The sequence below is a fragment of the Mirounga angustirostris genome, unplaced genomic scaffold, assembly GCF_029215605.1.
Source record: "Mirounga angustirostris isolate CCGP_5_RB_7025 unplaced genomic scaffold, mMirAng1.0.hap1 SCAF_3, whole genome shotgun sequence".
NCBI lineage: Eukaryota > Metazoa > Chordata > Mammalia > Carnivora > Phocidae > Mirounga > Mirounga angustirostris.
This window is the reverse complement of record NW_026991711.1, coordinates 93,248,932-93,265,353: the sequence shown is the minus strand read 5'-3', so window position 1 is coordinate 93,265,353 and position 16,422 is coordinate 93,248,932.

The window sequence follows — 16,422 nt, the reverse complement described above, 5'->3', positions numbered from 1 at the left end:
AGAGAGAGCACGAGAGGGAAGAGGGTCAGAGGAAGAAGCAGACTCCCTGCTGAGCAGGGAGCCCGATGCGGGACTCGATCCCGGGACTCCAGGATCATGACCTGAGCCGAAGGCAGTCGCCCAATCAACTGAGCCACCCAGGCGCCCCATTCATTATTATTATATTCATTTTTTTCCTGCTTATTTCAGAAGAAATTAAAATTAAAACATTTTCGTGGGCCCTCGGCACAGTGCCCATGGTGCCTAGTGGAAACATTAGCCTGAGGGGAAATGGTCAGATTTGGGGTGTAGAGAAGACATGGGAAGACCAGGCAGACCCCTTTCTGACACTCTTCTTGCCCCTAGCTCCAAGTCCTCCTGGAACGTCACAGCGTGAAGACAGGAGCAGGTGTGTTTCCTGGGCCCAGGATGGCACCTGGCACCCGGCACCGATGTCCCATCCCTCTCCGGAGGCCCATCACGTGACCCTGCTAAGCAGAGTCACCTTTGCCCGAATTTCTGGAGCTACTGAGCACTTCTCTGTTCCTCGCCATCGAAGGACTTTGCAAATCCTAAGACAGGGCACAAAGTTCAGAGAGGGGGAAGCTAGGCCAGAGTTGTCAAAGACCACATCATGAAAGAGAGGATCTTGGGGTGGCCCTTGTAGGAGAAGGAGGATAGGGACAGTGTGTCAAAGGAGAATTGTCCAACAAAGGATGTCACTGGGGAAAGACTCAGCATGCTCCAGTGGCAGAGAGAAAATGATGGATTAGTGGGCCCCAGGAAGCTGTGGAAGATGGGGCACTCAGTAGCTCAGTAGCTCCTCAAGCTGCCACCAGCGAGCTTCCATTGCCTCCTTTTCTTTTCTCTTTTCTTTTCCTTTCTTTTAAGTAGGCTCCACACCCAACGTGGAGCCTAACACGGGGCTTGAACTCACATCCCTGAGATCAAGACCTGAGCTGAGATCAAGAGTCAGACGCTTAACCAACTGAGCCACCCAAGCACCCCAGTCCCCTGCCTCCTTTTAAAGGCACACACACCCTTGTCTGGAGGGAAGACACACAGGCCTTTGGGCCCCAGTGTGATTTGACATTCCAGCTCCCATGAAGGGGAAGTGGCCTTGGTTAAAGCCAAAGGGGATCTCAGCTGCATAGCCCCATTACCACCCCACACCCCACCAGGACTGTCTTCTTCCCCCAGGCACTGCCCCTTTCACTGGCCCATCACCAAAAACAAGATCTCTGGTCTTCCCCAAAGTCATAGCCAAGCTCAGCTATAGGCATGGTGCTTCCTTAGTGGACTTGAGGCCTCCCATCCTACCTGGCATTGGCATAAGTCCCTTCAGAGGATCATCATGCAGGGATTAGGGTTCAAAGCTGGGACAAAGGAAAGTGAGAGAAACCTGTGTTCCAATTCTGACCCTCCATGTGTGGTGGCCTCGAATGACCCTTAGAACTTAGTCACTTCCTGGGGTGCTCGGGTGGCTCAGTCGGTTAAGCGTCTGCCTTCGGCTCAGGTCATGATCCCAGGATCCTGGGATCGAGCCCCACATCGGGCTCCCTGCTCAGCATGGAGCCTGCTTCTCCCTCTCCCTCTGCACCTCTACCCTGCTCGTGCTCTCTCTCTCTCAAATAAATAAAATCTAAGGAAAAAAAAAAGAACTTAGTCACCTCCTCTGTAAAAGTGGGCCTCAGGACATCTGCTTTGCAGGGTCAGTAATGAGCATGAGCCATATGGACTCCAGGTGCCTAGCCTGGTGCCTGGCACACACAGCCTCTGGACAGACGAGAGCCATTTCATCCTCGGAGGATTTGTTGCTGTGTTTGGGGTTGTTTTGGTTGGCTGTTTTCCATCATTATCTCCCACTAGTCCAGGAGCCCGTTGAGCCAGGGATGATGCGTCACTTTGCCTGGGCGCCCAGTGCCAAGCGTGCTCTGTCACGTGTAAGTGCCCAGTGGCTGTGGCATGGATGTCCTAACAGCCCTGCCCCCCACCTCCAGGTCTGCACATTGGTCTGTGCCTGGGGCAGTTTCCAGGGGAGCCTAGCTCTGTCCATCTGACCCCAGGCTGGAACAGCCTTTCCTTGGCTCTGCACTGGACCTCTTGCTGGGCCCTGGACCCCTGGGTCTCAGCCCAGACTCAGCTTCTCGTTCGCCGGGAGCACACTTGAGCACCGGCAGGCAAGGCGGGGAGGCAGGTGCATGGTGAGGCAGGATGCAGCCTCTGGACAAGCTGCAGGCCTACAGAGGTCACAGAGCAAGAAGGGAGAGTGCAGGGGCAGGGAGCCGGGCGGCAGGAGGGTGGGAGTGAAGTTCTGACAGTCTCCTGGTAACTCACCTTTTCCTCCTCTATTTTCACATCTGGAAAATGGGTATAAAAACACCCCCCCTTATATAGCCATTGTGAGAGTTTTCTGAGAGAATGAAGCACAGGGCCTAGCACATAGAAGGCCTTTTGAGAAACAGCAGTTCCCTGATTTTTCCTGGTAAAAGTTTCATGTGACAGGGTATGTATGGTGGGTACTGATGAGTGCCCAGATTCCCTTTCAGGGATAAAGACTTTCTCCTCAGGCTGCTGGGCAGGCGCAGGGGTGGGGGTGTGCCCTCCACTGTTGCTAGGAGGATGGCCTCCTTCGAAGTCACGCCAGTCCCACCCGTCCTTCAAGTGACTGACTGGCCCCCCGTGTGGAGGCAACTCTGAAGTTCGGGCCAGCTTCGAGCTGCCCGTCGGGCCCACAGAGGCCCCCACTGAGACTACATGCAGCCCAGCTTCTCCCCTCCCTCCTCTCCAGGGTGGACCTCAAGAACATTCCTAGTAAATGTCCTACATACGAATCACCGTCCCAGAATCTGCTTCCCAGGGAAACCAGACCCTCCAAAATCCCAACGTCTGAATTCATCTAAGAGAAAAAGAGTTGTTTTTTTTTTTTCCTTTTGGACGTGGAGGTGGGCTTTGCTATGTTACAAAAGAATCTTTTACTCTCCGGAAGAACGAACCCATCATAGGCTTCCCTTAAATGGTGAGTCTCGCTGGTGCATTTAAAGCAGCACTTGATGGACCGGCATTCCATTCAAGCTCAGCAATATGACAACTGTCGGAAGTGAGGGGTATCCAGACTAATCTGCTGAACCAGAGGCATGAAACCAAGCAGGGGCATTGCTCTGGACCCCTGGTCCGAGCCCTCACTCGCTGGGGCTTCTGGGTCTCAGGGCTTCATTATCGAGAGACCCATGGGTCATTCTCCTGCTGTGTCCAGGCCCCAGGTTGGTGCAGGAGCGCCTGGAATGTGGAGCTGAATAAGACAAGTCCCCGGGCTCCAGGGGCCCTCCGTGCAGTGGGAGGACAGGGCAGGGTCAAGCCCCATTGCTGAGGCAAGCCAGGGGCTGTGGGAGCTGGGGTTTGGAGAGGTCAGGAGGCCTCCCTGCGGCCAGAGAGCAGCACCGTCGGGTGGGGCTTTGGACACTTTCTAGGCCTGCAGCAAGGAAAGGCAGTCCTGGGCAAGGAAGCCACGCAGTTGGGCCCCCTCCATGCAAGCCTGCCGCCACGCACTTTTCTGATGGTGTCACAGTGAAACCAGGCAACCAGCCGTGGGAAGTGGGTGTGATTACCTTTACTCTATAGACTCAGAAGCCGAGGCCCAGAGGAAAAGTCGGGGCCAGGTCTGCCTGAGTCCTTCCAGGCGCCAGCTGGCCCGGCGTGGGCTGAATTGCCTCGAGGTGGGCAGCTGAGCATTTGTTCCTGAGGCTAGGCTTCCAGACTCAGGCCCTAGGCAGAGCCCTGGTGGCAAGGGGTGACTGGGGCTTCGATGGGGAAGAACAATGGGGAACCACTGCAGTGCTTGCCAGGGTGTGGGGTGGCGATGGGCTTGCCCCTGGGCGGGGTCCCTGCAGCGGGGAGAGCGCCACATCTCCGGTTCAAGCGAGCACTGCGAACGTGGACCCAAGACCAGTTTGTGGAGGGCACTGGAAGAAAAGCTGGTGCAGAAAAGACAAGACGGCAGAAGTTCCCCCAGAGCCACGGACGCTGCCTACCTCAGCTGGCAGCTCTCGTGGGGCGAGTCCTTCTTTTGCAGAATGATATGATTCATTTACTCTCTCGTTTAAAGCTGTTTTATTGTGAAATGTAATATGTGCACAGAAAAGGGCACAAAGCAGACCGACACACAGCTCAGTGACTGACCACAAAGCAACACTACTCATTAAGTCACCGCCTGGGGCAGGAAATGGAGCATGGCGGTCCCTCAGAACCAGCCCCAAACTTGAATCCTCTCCCACTGCCCTCCCCTGCCCCCCGACGCTAACCACCAGCCTGAATTCAGGGCCATCACCTCCACGCCTTCCTCTCGATGTAAGAGGTACGGTTACCACCTACCCGTCTCTAAACACTGCTTAGGTGTGCTTGCTTTATCCTGCTACGAGGTCAAGCCGTGGGCCTTCTTTCTAGTTTCTTCCATTCCCTGTCAGGTCTGAGACTCATCCGCGCGATCACTGAGAGCCCTGTGCTGACATTTACGTCAAGAGCACTAGGTAAGCATTGTTCTGGAGCCAGGCTGGCTGGCTTCTGGTCCCAGCCCCACCACGTCCCCATTGCAAGCCACCTAGTCTTCCACGCCTGGGCGTCCTCTGTGAATGTCGCGAGCACACTTGAGGATGTCCTGTGTATTGGCCTGGCACAAGAAACTGCCTCCCAACTGAAGATTTCCAGAACTGAGTCTGAGTCCGGGCTCCACAATTTCTAACTGTAGTTTTGAACAAGGTACTCATTTTCAGAGACTCGTTTTCTCCTACGTAAGAAGAGTGATAATAGCATTCACCTCGCAGAGTGGTTTTCAGAATTACAGATGTTTGGGTAAATAGAGAATTACGGATGTTTGGGTAAACACGGTAGACATCACTTCCTATAAGCTACGAGCATCCCCAGCTGGCTGTTATGTATAACGTGTTACTTATAAAGCAACCACTTGTAAGAGGGACCCTTTTCTCCTTAATGTTCAAAAGTGTGATGGTATCTGCAAAAAGCCACCATGGCACCTAGCTCAGGGGACACCTTCAGCAAACATGCTTCTGGCCCCTGACCATGCCCTGGGCTGGAAGGAAATGGGAGGGAAAGGTCTGCAGCTCTAGGGGGAGCCCTGGACCCCAGCAGCGGCCAGCAGGAGCCTCCTAGAGACCTCTGGATTCTGCCTGTGCCCTCTCTCCCTCTCCCTTCTGCCTTTCTCTAAAATAAATAAATACATCTATTTTTTTTAAGATGTTATTTATTTATTTATTTATTTGAGACAGAGAAAGAAAGAGAGTGAGCGAGCAGGGGTGGAGGAGCAGAGGGAGAGGGAGAAGCAGGCTTCCCGCTGAGCAGGGAGCCTGACGTGGTGCTCAATCCTGAGACCCTGGGATCATGACCTGAGCTGAAGGCAGACACTCAACTTACTGAGCCACCCAGGTGCCCCTAAATAAATCTTTTTTAAAAATACAGAGAACAGTCGGAAAAAAAAAACAAACAACAACTAAGTAACTAGAATAAATTTAACATACTCACTTACAAGCGAATCCTCCATAGTTATATTGTTGAGTCTGTTTGCAGCTTCACCCGTGGATCAAGATGTCCCACTGACTTAGAGAAATAAAATTTACACTCAGATCCCCAAACGTCCCTCTTGGTCCTGCGTCACCACTGGACCCCAAAGAGAACAGTCTGGAGAGGGCAGGCTTAGGTCACTTTCCTTTAACTGGAGACACATAACATGGGCCCCAGAAGTGAAAACTAACCTTGCTCGAGCACTTTCTGCTCGAATCCCTCAATGGTCACCACGCAGCTCGTCAGGCTGCTTGTCTTGAGCACAGGTGGTGTCCCCAGTGCACGAGATGGCGGGAAAAGGCGGGAGCCCTGGCTTACCGCCAGAAACCCCACGTTCAGGGCATTGGCCCACGCTTCCTGGCCGAGTATCTTGCCACAGCGCATCAGCATGTAAGCCCGAGGTTTGTCCCTGGAGAACAAGGACAACAGCCCTAACTCATGGGTGTTGCAAGTGTTAAAACAGCCAGTGTCTACCATGTGCTCAGGGAGGTGCCTAAACCCTGGGTGTATGCATTCTGTAAGTGGTGGTGACAAATGTCTGCCACAGAGACTCTCCCAACCCCAACATGCTCCTCACCCCTGGCACAGGGAAGCTGGGTGCCTGGCCCCTCCAAGCCAGACAGGCAATACCCATCTGCCTCCGCCGCCATCCTCGGGCCAGGTACCCCAGTCACCTAGGGGCTCCCCATGATGGTCAACTTTCGGCATCCGCCATCCGCCATCTTCGCTCCCCTGCAGCTTCTTCCTGCATCCCTGTTTCAGGAAGGCAGTCTCTCCCTGCTGTCCAGGCCCAGTGCCACCCCCTTGTACCAGTGCAGCACCCTCGGTGGCCACTCCATCTCGGGAAGCAGCCACTCCCAGACACGTTCCTGACATCTCTGGTGGGGGAAGGGCCTGAGTTTGAGGGCGGAGCCCTGGCTCGCGGACAGGGGCACCTGGGTTCCTTCTCAGCCTGGATGGGCCACTGGGTCACCAGGGGACCTCGGCATGTTGCTTCCTTTCTGTGGGCCTCAATTTCCCCAGCAGCAGCTGTAGCAGCAACAGAGTCTAGATAAAAGCTCTGAGTTTTGCACACTGCCCCTTACCTCCTGGGCATCCTCAGACCCCCTGTCATATTCCCCATCAGGCCCCACAGAACAGCTCTTAGTTTGGAAAGCCTTGCCACATACTATTTCCTTTAATGAAGGCATTAGGGGACAGGTCCGAAGACCACTGGCGGGGCCTGTGTCTCGCAGCATTGCCCCTCGGACCCTGTAACCCGGAGTCTGGTTGGAATTGGGCCACATGGTGCCAAAGCCATCAGGCGGGAGCCGTGTCCTCCCCACCACGTCTTCTGTGCCAGAGACAGTGGGGACTGAAGCAAGCCCAGAGCCTCGGCCGGCCTCACAGTGGGCCCTGTGTGCCACCGCCCAGCCCCACCACCCCCAGGCCCAGCCTCTGTTTTGTACACAAACACCCAGGATGGGACATAGGAAACCTGCAGGCTGATTTCATCTTTCCAATAACAGTGCCCTTTTTTTTCTTAAAGGCCCCACGGCACCCTCTCAGGGTGGGGAAGCAAGTAGAGGCTGTAAGAGGGGTCTGGAGGAAATAGGGCTCCTCTCAGCTCCTGCATCTCCCCAGCTGCCTCCACAGGGTTGGGGGGGGGGGGCCTGCACCACCCCATCCAACAGAGGGCCTGGCACACAGCACCATGGGCTCGGAATGGCTGTTGGCTAAGAAAAAAAAAAAATGAGGGGTGCCTGGGTAGCTCAGTCGGTTGGGCGTCTGCCTTCGGCTCAGGTCATGATCCCGGGGTCCTGGGATTAAGCCCGCGGCGGGCTCCCTGCTCAGCGGGGAGTCTGCTTCTCCCTCTCCCTCTGTCCCTCCTCCCACTTGTGCTCTCAATCTCTCTCTCTCTCAAATAAATAGAAATTTTTAAAGGTTTAAAAAAAAGAAAAACAAATGAAAGAATGAATGAATGAATGAATGAATGAATGAATGAATGAACGTTGATGCAGCCCACTTTGACCCTTTTTTTTGAGCCTGTGTGTCTACTAAAGCAGAATGGAGTAGTGGTTGAACACAGACTTGAGTCAAAACCCCTGGGTTCAAAGTCTTTCTCGGGCAGGTCACTGAACCTCCCCTGGCCTCAGTTTCTTCCTTCCTACAATAGTGTCAGTGAGGGCCCCGGAGCAGGGCCGTGGGGCGCACTGGTATCTACAGACTCCAAACAGAGCCTGGCACAGGGCTGACACTGTACATGCTGGCAATTTCTTTTCACTGGTTTTGGTGGGTTAATTTACTTGTTTATTATATGCCATGGTGGCAGAGGATGCTGAACCTATAGCTGGGCCACACTTTCCAGCCACCCAGGGACGAGGCTGGCGGGGGTTCTGGGACCATGTTCTGCCCCCTGTCATGGGAGGGGAAGCTGCTGGATGCCACTGGCAGGCCTGGTCTGACACCTCTCCGTCCACTCTGCAGGCTCTCATCCCTTCCTCTGCTTGGAGCAAAGGGTGCAGGGGAGGCCTCTGAGGCCCTAGAAAATGGCAAGACCACCAGATGGAAGACAGGTGGGTCCCCAAGTGACCGTGTAGAACGTAGCCTGGCGAACCAAACAGACCTGACACACGAGGGAGAAATACGCCTTTATCGTGTTAAGCCACTCAGGTTTAGGGATTATTTTTATAGCGCCTAGCGTTACTTACCTAACAATATGGGCATAATGTGAGGCTATTTTAATTGATTCTTCTCAGGGTATTTCCAACTTGATTTTTTTTTTCCTAACAATTATTACCATAGTGGTGCTGTTTTATATTCTTGACGGTCTTCTTTTTTTGATGGTCTTCTTTTTAATGTTATCTTGTGGATACTTTACAGACAGTTCCATTCATCAATTAGTCTACAGACCAACCCATCCTTCAAACTCTTTTTTTTTTTTTTAAAGATTTTATTTATTTATTTGAGAGAGAGAATGAGAGAGAGCAAGCACATGAGAGGGGGGGAGGGTCAGAGGCAGAAGCAGACTCCCCACCGAGCAGGGAGCCTGATGCGGCACTCGATCCAGGGACTCCAGGATCATGACCTGAGCCGAAGGCAGTTGCTTAACCGACTGAGCCACCCAGGCACCCCCCATCCTTCAAACTCTTAAGTCACTAGCAGCCAAAAAAAAAGGCACTCAAAACTCTGACACATGGCTCTGCGCGGCGCCCTCATGACTCCTCTCCTGGAGTCTGATCAATTTCAGAACATAGAGGCTACTCTTCTAGGGGCATTGGGGACATCGGGGTATGGGGAGCAGCAAGCTTCCAAATGGACAATTTGGTCAAAAGCCAAAAGGTCAAGATGAATTCTTCAGAACCCCTGGCAGAGCCCCAGGCCCTGTCCATGCCACCACACCCAGGGTTCCTTGGCCCCACATTTAGTACTTTGCCCAGTTCCCTACTCTCCCATCCGATTTCACCTGTCCCCGTCCCCAGCTACCGTGGCCCAGTTCTCAGTGCGCTAAGCTAATGAACTAATCTGAAGTCCTGTTAGGAAGGCACACCAGCTGGCTCCCTGCCTGGTACAGGACTCTCTCATGATAGCCTCGGGTCCCCCTTCCTCACTTGCCAATCACCATCCTGCTATCATTTACTCACTCAACAAACATTACTGGAGAGGCTTCTCCCTGCCAGGCCCTGTGCGGGACTTCCAGAGTGGTAGTGGTCAGGCAAACCAATCTCTGTCCTCTAGGAGTTCTGCTCAGTGAGAGACAGACAAGCGGACAGCTCAGCCTCTGCACCGGAGCCCAAGGGAGCTCAGGGGAAGAGCGGGGCTGGTGAGCTCTGTGACTTGGAGCCAGGAAAGAGCTGAGTCCACAAAAGGAATGGAGGACGTGGGGAGGGAGGGTGGGAAGTCAGAGAGGGAGGGAGGGAGGGAGGGAGAAAGAAGGGAGGGAGGAAGGAAGGAGGGAGGGAGGGAGAAGGAAGGAAGAGAAGAAAGGAAGAAAGGAAGGAAGGGGCGGGAAGGAAGAGAAGGAAGGACAGGCAGGCAGGCAGGCGGGAAGTTGGCTCGTTTCCCTCGTCCACCTTTCCCCATTGGACGTGTTTGAAGCCCCGCCCCTGCCCCTACTCCAGGTCACCCTCCCTGGTTATCAGATATTCCAATAGCTGCCTCCTGCCCGATAAGCTCTCTCCAGATAACCCGTTTCCCTTGTAATTGAGTTTAAATATTGATCCCCCCAATCAAGGCAGGTTAATGTTCAACCCAGCTGAGCTCTGGAAGCCTCCTAGCCACCGGCTCCCTTCCCTGGAGTTCAGGGATACGGGGCTGAGGGAGGGGCGGCCGCAGGCGCCACAGCCTTCCCTGGAAAGCACATGCCTCTGGGGGCTTGCTCTGGGGGCTGCCAAGTCCTGGCTCTGCCCGGATGGGCTGAGTCTTGCTGGAGGGTCCAAGAGCCCTCTCCAAGCCCAGTCTCATGGAAGCCCCAGTACTTGCCCTTCCCAATGCAAGGATCAAGTGAGGACAGAGGACAGGGGTGCTTTGGGAAGTGTAAACTGAACTGACCAAGAAAGGATGCAGAGGGCAAGCCGATTCGCTCCGTTGCTGTGCTCAGCTGGGAGAACAGGCTCACACACACGTCTCTCCGGGGATTCTGCTTCACTGGCCCTTGGCTGATGCCCTCTGGCTCCTGAAAGTTTGCTCCTCGGGAGTCAGTCTTCTAGGGCCTACCCTGTCTGACACACTCCTGGATCTCCAGCCTATGGACGGAGGCCCAGACACTGGGTGCCCCCACCCCCACTGCTGACTTTGTCTGGTCTCCCATGTGGACTGCCACAGTCAGTGACGTGGGGACGGCTGCAGCCCAGACCTCCTGGACTCGGCGGTGCTGAGTGTGGCTGCCCTGCCTGGCCCGGAGCAGACACTGGGGTGGGGGATCAGACTGCCTGCAGCCAGGAGGCCCCGCTGCCTCCCCTGGGGGCCCAATCAACAGGTTTCAGAACTGGAGTCAGCTTCCCTTACAGTGAGGACGGGAGGGTGCCACCGCTGGCCCCTGCTTCTCGGGTTCTAGGGGACCACATCAGCTGACTCTTAACGTTCTGTAGTCCCCACCACCACCCACCCTTAGCTCACACCCAGGTCTGCATCTTGAGTGACTCGTTTCCCCTCTTGGATGCTTCTTCAAGCAAGCAAGCTCCTCCAGGCCAGTGGTTCTCCAAGCATGCTCTCCCACCAGCAAAGAGGGTCCACTGGGAACCAGTTAGAAATACACATTCTCAGGCCCCCGCTCAAACCTACTGAGTCGAAAAGTGGCCGTGGGACCCAGCAGTCTGTTGACCAAGCCCCTTGGGTGATTCTGACACCGTCTGAGGACCACAGCACCCCACCCTGCTGCCTGAAAAGGGGGCACCGAGGGGAAAGCATCCTGGAAGCTTCATGGCCACGGCAGGGCCAGCGGAATGTGTGTGGGAAGGAGACCGGCCTCCAGTGCGGTTCTGCTCGAGCCCCTGGGAAGGCAGCTGGGCCGTGGGCCGGGCCTCAGTACATTATCTCCCTGGTCCCCGTCTATCTACTCCGCACCCCCAGTGTCACTCTCCTTTGGATCCTGGAAAACACGGAGCCGTTTCCCACCTCCGAGCCGTGCCCCGCCCCCAACCCACCCACACCAGGAAGCTGCTCCTGAGTTTCACTGGGAACCTCCTCCTGTGCCCAGACTCGTGCTCACTGCTTCACCCGCACGGCCTCAAGGCCGGTGACATTCCCAGTTCACAGATGAGAAGGCACGTTCCGGGAGGTTCAGGATCTTGCTCTACAGGCGGTGGTTCCAGGATTCCCATGCCCACCACCCACACCCTGCACACAGGCTAGCTGGCGGGGGAAGGGGGACTTTACTGGAGTGCGGTGGGGAGGGGAGCTGTGACCCCTGGGCTCCAGAGGACAGGGAGAGCCCGGGCAGGAGGCACGCAGGAGGGACAGCCCTGGCCCTGCAGCACACACTGGATTGCAATGGAGCGCCGGAGGCAGGCCGGCCTGGAAGAGGTGTGGTCTGGGGAGCAAGGTGTTCGAGCAGGGGAGGGGCTGGGAGAGAGAACAGAAGCCGGTGGGTGACTCCAGAGATTGTACCCTCGGCCCTTGATGGTGACAAGGGTCTGGAGTGGGGAGACTGCAAATGTGCCCACCGCAGCATTTAGCCCGGCACACCCACTGATGGAGGTTTGGAGATCCGAGGCCTCCCGCCAGGGTGGCCACTAGCGAAGAGAGAAAGTTAGTGTTGGCCAGAGCGGGGAGGAATTAGAACCCTCGTTCGCGGCAGGTGGGAACGTAAAGTGGCGCAGCCGCTGTGGAAACAGTATGAACGTATGAGCCCGCAGCCGCACCCCTGCTCTATATCCAGAAGCCAAGGCAGAGACTCAAACGGACATCTGCACTCCAGTGTTCACGGTGGCATTATTCACAACAGCCAAAAGGTGGAAGCAGCCCAAGACGGATGAATGGATTAACAGAACATGGTGTATACATACAACGGAGTACTACCCAGCCTTAGAAAGGGAGGCAGCCAGCCACATGCTGCAACACGGATGAGCCTTGACCTTACGTGGAGTGCAGTAAGCCGGTCCCAAAGGGACAAATACTGCATGACTCCACTCATCTGTGGTGGCTAAACAGTCACATCACAGAGACAGAGAAGAACCGAGGTTAGGGGGGGCTGCGCGGTGGCGGGGGGAACAGGTCGAGTTTCTGTTGAGGAAAATGAAAAAGCCCTTGGGAGATGGTGGGGATGGTTGTACAATATGAATGTACTTGATGCCACTGAACTGCACGCCTCGAAATGGTTAAGATGGTAAATTTCACAGCATTATGTATTTTACCACAATTTTGAGAGAGACTGGAGGCCTGAGCCACAGGGGTTTCTTACAAATGAGTTTTATTTGCATTTCTGACCCAAGCACAGATCCCACATACAGATTTCTCATCTGCACAACGGTACAGTAACAAGTGCAAAATATGCTTTATTTCAGGTACAAAAACATTGTGGCAGTATGACAACTTCTGTCTCGATGCCCACCTCCCATGACCCATGACACCCTCTTGACCCATCCAAAGCCCACACCACCCAGTAGACTCCCACCACCTTCAGGAAAGAGTCACCCAATCCGGAGAAAGCTCGGGAAGTTACATGTTAGGGAAGAATCACATTACATACATGAACATTAGAGGACACAGTAACCAACTTTTTACCCAGCAAGGAGAGGGCTGGGGAGAGAGGCACACAAAACCATCTTCTTCTCCCTTTTTTCAGATTTATTTATTTGAGGGAGAGCACGAGAGCAGGGGGAGGAGCAGAGGGAGAGGGACAAGCAGACTCCCCACTGCTGAGTGCGGAGCCAGACACGAGCTGCATCTCACGACCCTGAGATCATGACCTGAGCTGAAATCAAGAGTCAGGCGCTTTAACTGACAGAGCCACCCAGGCGCCCCTCCCCTTCTCTTTAACAACCAAGCCCCACAAATGTTTCCCCACCAGGGTGCACCAAGCCCAGCGATGGAATCTCAGGATGAAAGCTAGCACTGCGTAAGAGCTTGCCCCCCAAACCTGGCGTGCGAGAGTGTGGGGTGTGGATGTGGAACTCAGACCTGGATGCCCCAATTCTCATCCTGGCTCAATCCACCAGTGGTTGGACCCTGGGCTGGCATCTGATTTCTGTCTTGACTTCCTCACCTGAAAACTGGGCCATGGCGGCCACACAGCACAGTGAGGAGGATGGAGAGGGACAATGGCGAAAGCACTGACCCAGGAGAGGACAGCCAGCGTCCACCATGGCTGTTAGCGTTGGTGTTATTACTAATGGAAGGCTGGATGCGGCATCCCACCACCTGTACCTGGAGTGTGGGGGGGGGGACCACAAAGACCAGACTGCCCCAGCAGGAAGGTGACCCCCGGCATGTAGGACTCAAGAGTCCTAGGCAGAACCGCAAGTCCAGGCCCAGAGAACCCCCACTCAGGGCCAGGCAGTGGCCCCTCTCTATCACCAAGCTGAGTTCCCTTTGTATGAGAAGAGCCAGCAGAATGTGTAGGGAGAAACGTGCGGGACCCTAGAGAAGCCCTGGGGTCCTCAAGGCGCCAGCTGGAGGTGAAGGTCAGGCTATGACCTCCGGGAGAGGAAAGTTCCAGTGACCTAAGCCAGGAGACCACCGCCCACCAGCTTGCCGACCTGTTAATACCAGCACGGAACCCTTCCCCACAGGCGGCCCTCCGACACCAACCCCTAGCACCCAACCCAGGGGTGCGAGGCCCACCGGGTCTCCAGGAGCAGGCCAGCAGCCGGGAAGAGGAAGGAAAGCCCGCAGAGGGGCTGGGGTGGACGCTTCACAGAAGTGAGAGGCCACAGGCAGGGGAGGCTCCAGGGCTGCTCAGCCAAACACTTCTCTTGCTTCAAAGCTCAGGACAAATACTTTTTAAAAATTGTTTCAGAGTCCTTATGTAATGGGATTTCCAGCGGGGACAGAAAGCAACAGAAAACCTTACCTCAGTGGTTGGCAAAGTTTTTCTTGGAAGGGCTGGATAGTACCTACTTTCAGCTTTGAGGGCCAAGAGGCAAATCGATAATTATGTCAGAAGAGAAAACGAATTTCCACGACTTTGTTGTTGATGGAATTCAAAATATAGTAACTGAACACTTTTTCTGATAATGCAGGTCTACTAATGAGAAGAATGGAATTGGGACAGGGGGTTGCAGGACATTTCACTTGGGTTCAGAGATCGGGCTCTCCCCCATCCAACATCACACACCCGGCAGTGAGCTAGATTTGGCTGGCAGTTTGCTGACCCCTACGAGAGCAGGTGTGTGTTGATCCTGGTGGGAGCTGGGTGATGGGTACTGGGGTTAATTATATTGTTCTCTCCCTGATGAAGGTTTGCAAACTTCTCATGATAAAAGGCTTTCCACTCCTTGCTAGCTCCCTGCAGCCCACGCTCCCCGCCGCCCCGGGTTCCTCAAGATGAAGGACATGAAGATAGGCTCCACACAGCCCCTCTGGAAGGGGACTAGGATGGCTGCTCGGATGGCAGGGCTGGTCACCCCTAGACTAGGCAGTGACTGCCCCTCCCCATCGCATCACCATCAGCAGCCCAAACCCACCTCTCAGAGCTACTGCCTGGGGACGTTGCCCCTAGAAAGCCCTACAAGCCAGTGGGGGATGGCAGGTCCAGCCCTGGGCCACTGGCCCAGGAGCCACCACTCGGAACTACTGGCTAGTCCCCACGGGAGTAAGGGGAAGGACGCCTGGGAGAAGCCTTTGCAGAGAGGTCTGGAGAGCTCCGAGGAGCTCCCAGGGGGCCTGGCTGGGTCCCAGGAAGGCCTGGGGGAGCCTGACCAGCACCTCACTGCCCTGCCCCCACGGGGCAAAGGGAAGGGGCTGGGAGGTGATCAAAAGAGTGTACCACCACTTCCTACCGGCTACAGCCTGACTGATGGTATCATACCCAGAGCAAGTAACTCGAGGGGAGAAAGGGCACATGAGGCAGAGGTGTGGAAGACTGACTCCGTGAGCCCCGGCTTTGGGGTCCTTGTCAGATGTCCGCTGCCAGCACTGCTCCCATCCCCGGAAGAGATGGACCTAGGGTGTGCATCCCCACCCCCACCCCGCTAACTAGGGCAACTTTACCCCTGACCAGTTAGTTTCATCAACAGAGCCTGAACAAGCGTCACGCAAGATCTAAAGGGAAGAGCACGAATCACCACATCGGGCTGAGCTGAGAAGATTCAGGGCTGCACTCACGCCGGATGCAGGAGCGAGGAAAGGGGTCTGTGCTGATGATGCGCATGCACACACACATGCACACGCACGTGCATGCACGTGCGTGCGCATCTGTAATATAGGCACAGAGCTGGCCGGCACGCACCTGTAATGCAGGCACGGAGTCCAGGCTGGGGCTGCCAGGGAACAGCCGGTCGCCGCTCTAAGGGCGCTGATGGAGCAGCCACCCAGCTGTGAGCAAGACACGCTTCTTAAAGACCCGGCCCAGGCGCTAGACCTCACGCTGCGGGGCACCTCGCGGGGTGCACAGCAGCCCGCGCGGGGGGGGGCATGAGCGGTGCTCCGTATAACTGGGACACTCTCACACCGGCGCGTCACCTGCCCGCCGTAGGCCCTTATGGAGGGAAGAGTGGGAAAGCCCCGCCACACCTCACATTCACCTCCTGACCGAGTCAGCCACGACTCGGGCCAAGCAAGGGTCTGGGGGCCCTGGCTCCTGCACCCTCGGGCACTGCCACGTCCACGTCCCCTGCCCCCGCCCCTCATCCTCTGCTCCTCCACCTTCTGCGAGCCTCCGGGCTTGCTCCCTCCGCTCCACGGGCAACAGCAAGTAGAGGTTTTCCATGTTTCTCATGAACTCGTTAATGATTTTCGAGCTTAAGCTACTCAGGCCGGGCCCCGAAGCCACTCTGGACTTGGAAACTTGTGACCCACAGCTCAGCCAGCTCCAGTCCTCTCCCGGGGAAGCGCCCTCTAGGTTAACAGCTCTTCCCAAGGGGCCCGAGGCTGCCTGAGCAGGGGTCAGCGGGTCCGCTGGCTGACCTTTGCTTTGGACTCTAAGCCCCGACTTCAAACTCCCTACTCCATCCTGTTCTTTCCGTCCATCCCTTCCCCCAGCAAATCCTTTTGTCCCCCCATTCAAAAGCCTCTGTGTCTTCATTCTAAAGGTGCAACCTGGCAGACATGATAAGGTTTATCACAACCTTGCAAACAGAAAAAGAAACCTGATGGCCTGAGAATAAGGAATTCAGCTCAAGGCTTCTGGTTCACAAGATGGTGGCCTGAGCACACGGGGAGATCTTCTTTCTCTCCGGGGATCACACCTTTAAAAATGGCTGCTGGAGAAGGAGCCACAGGAGAAGCGAC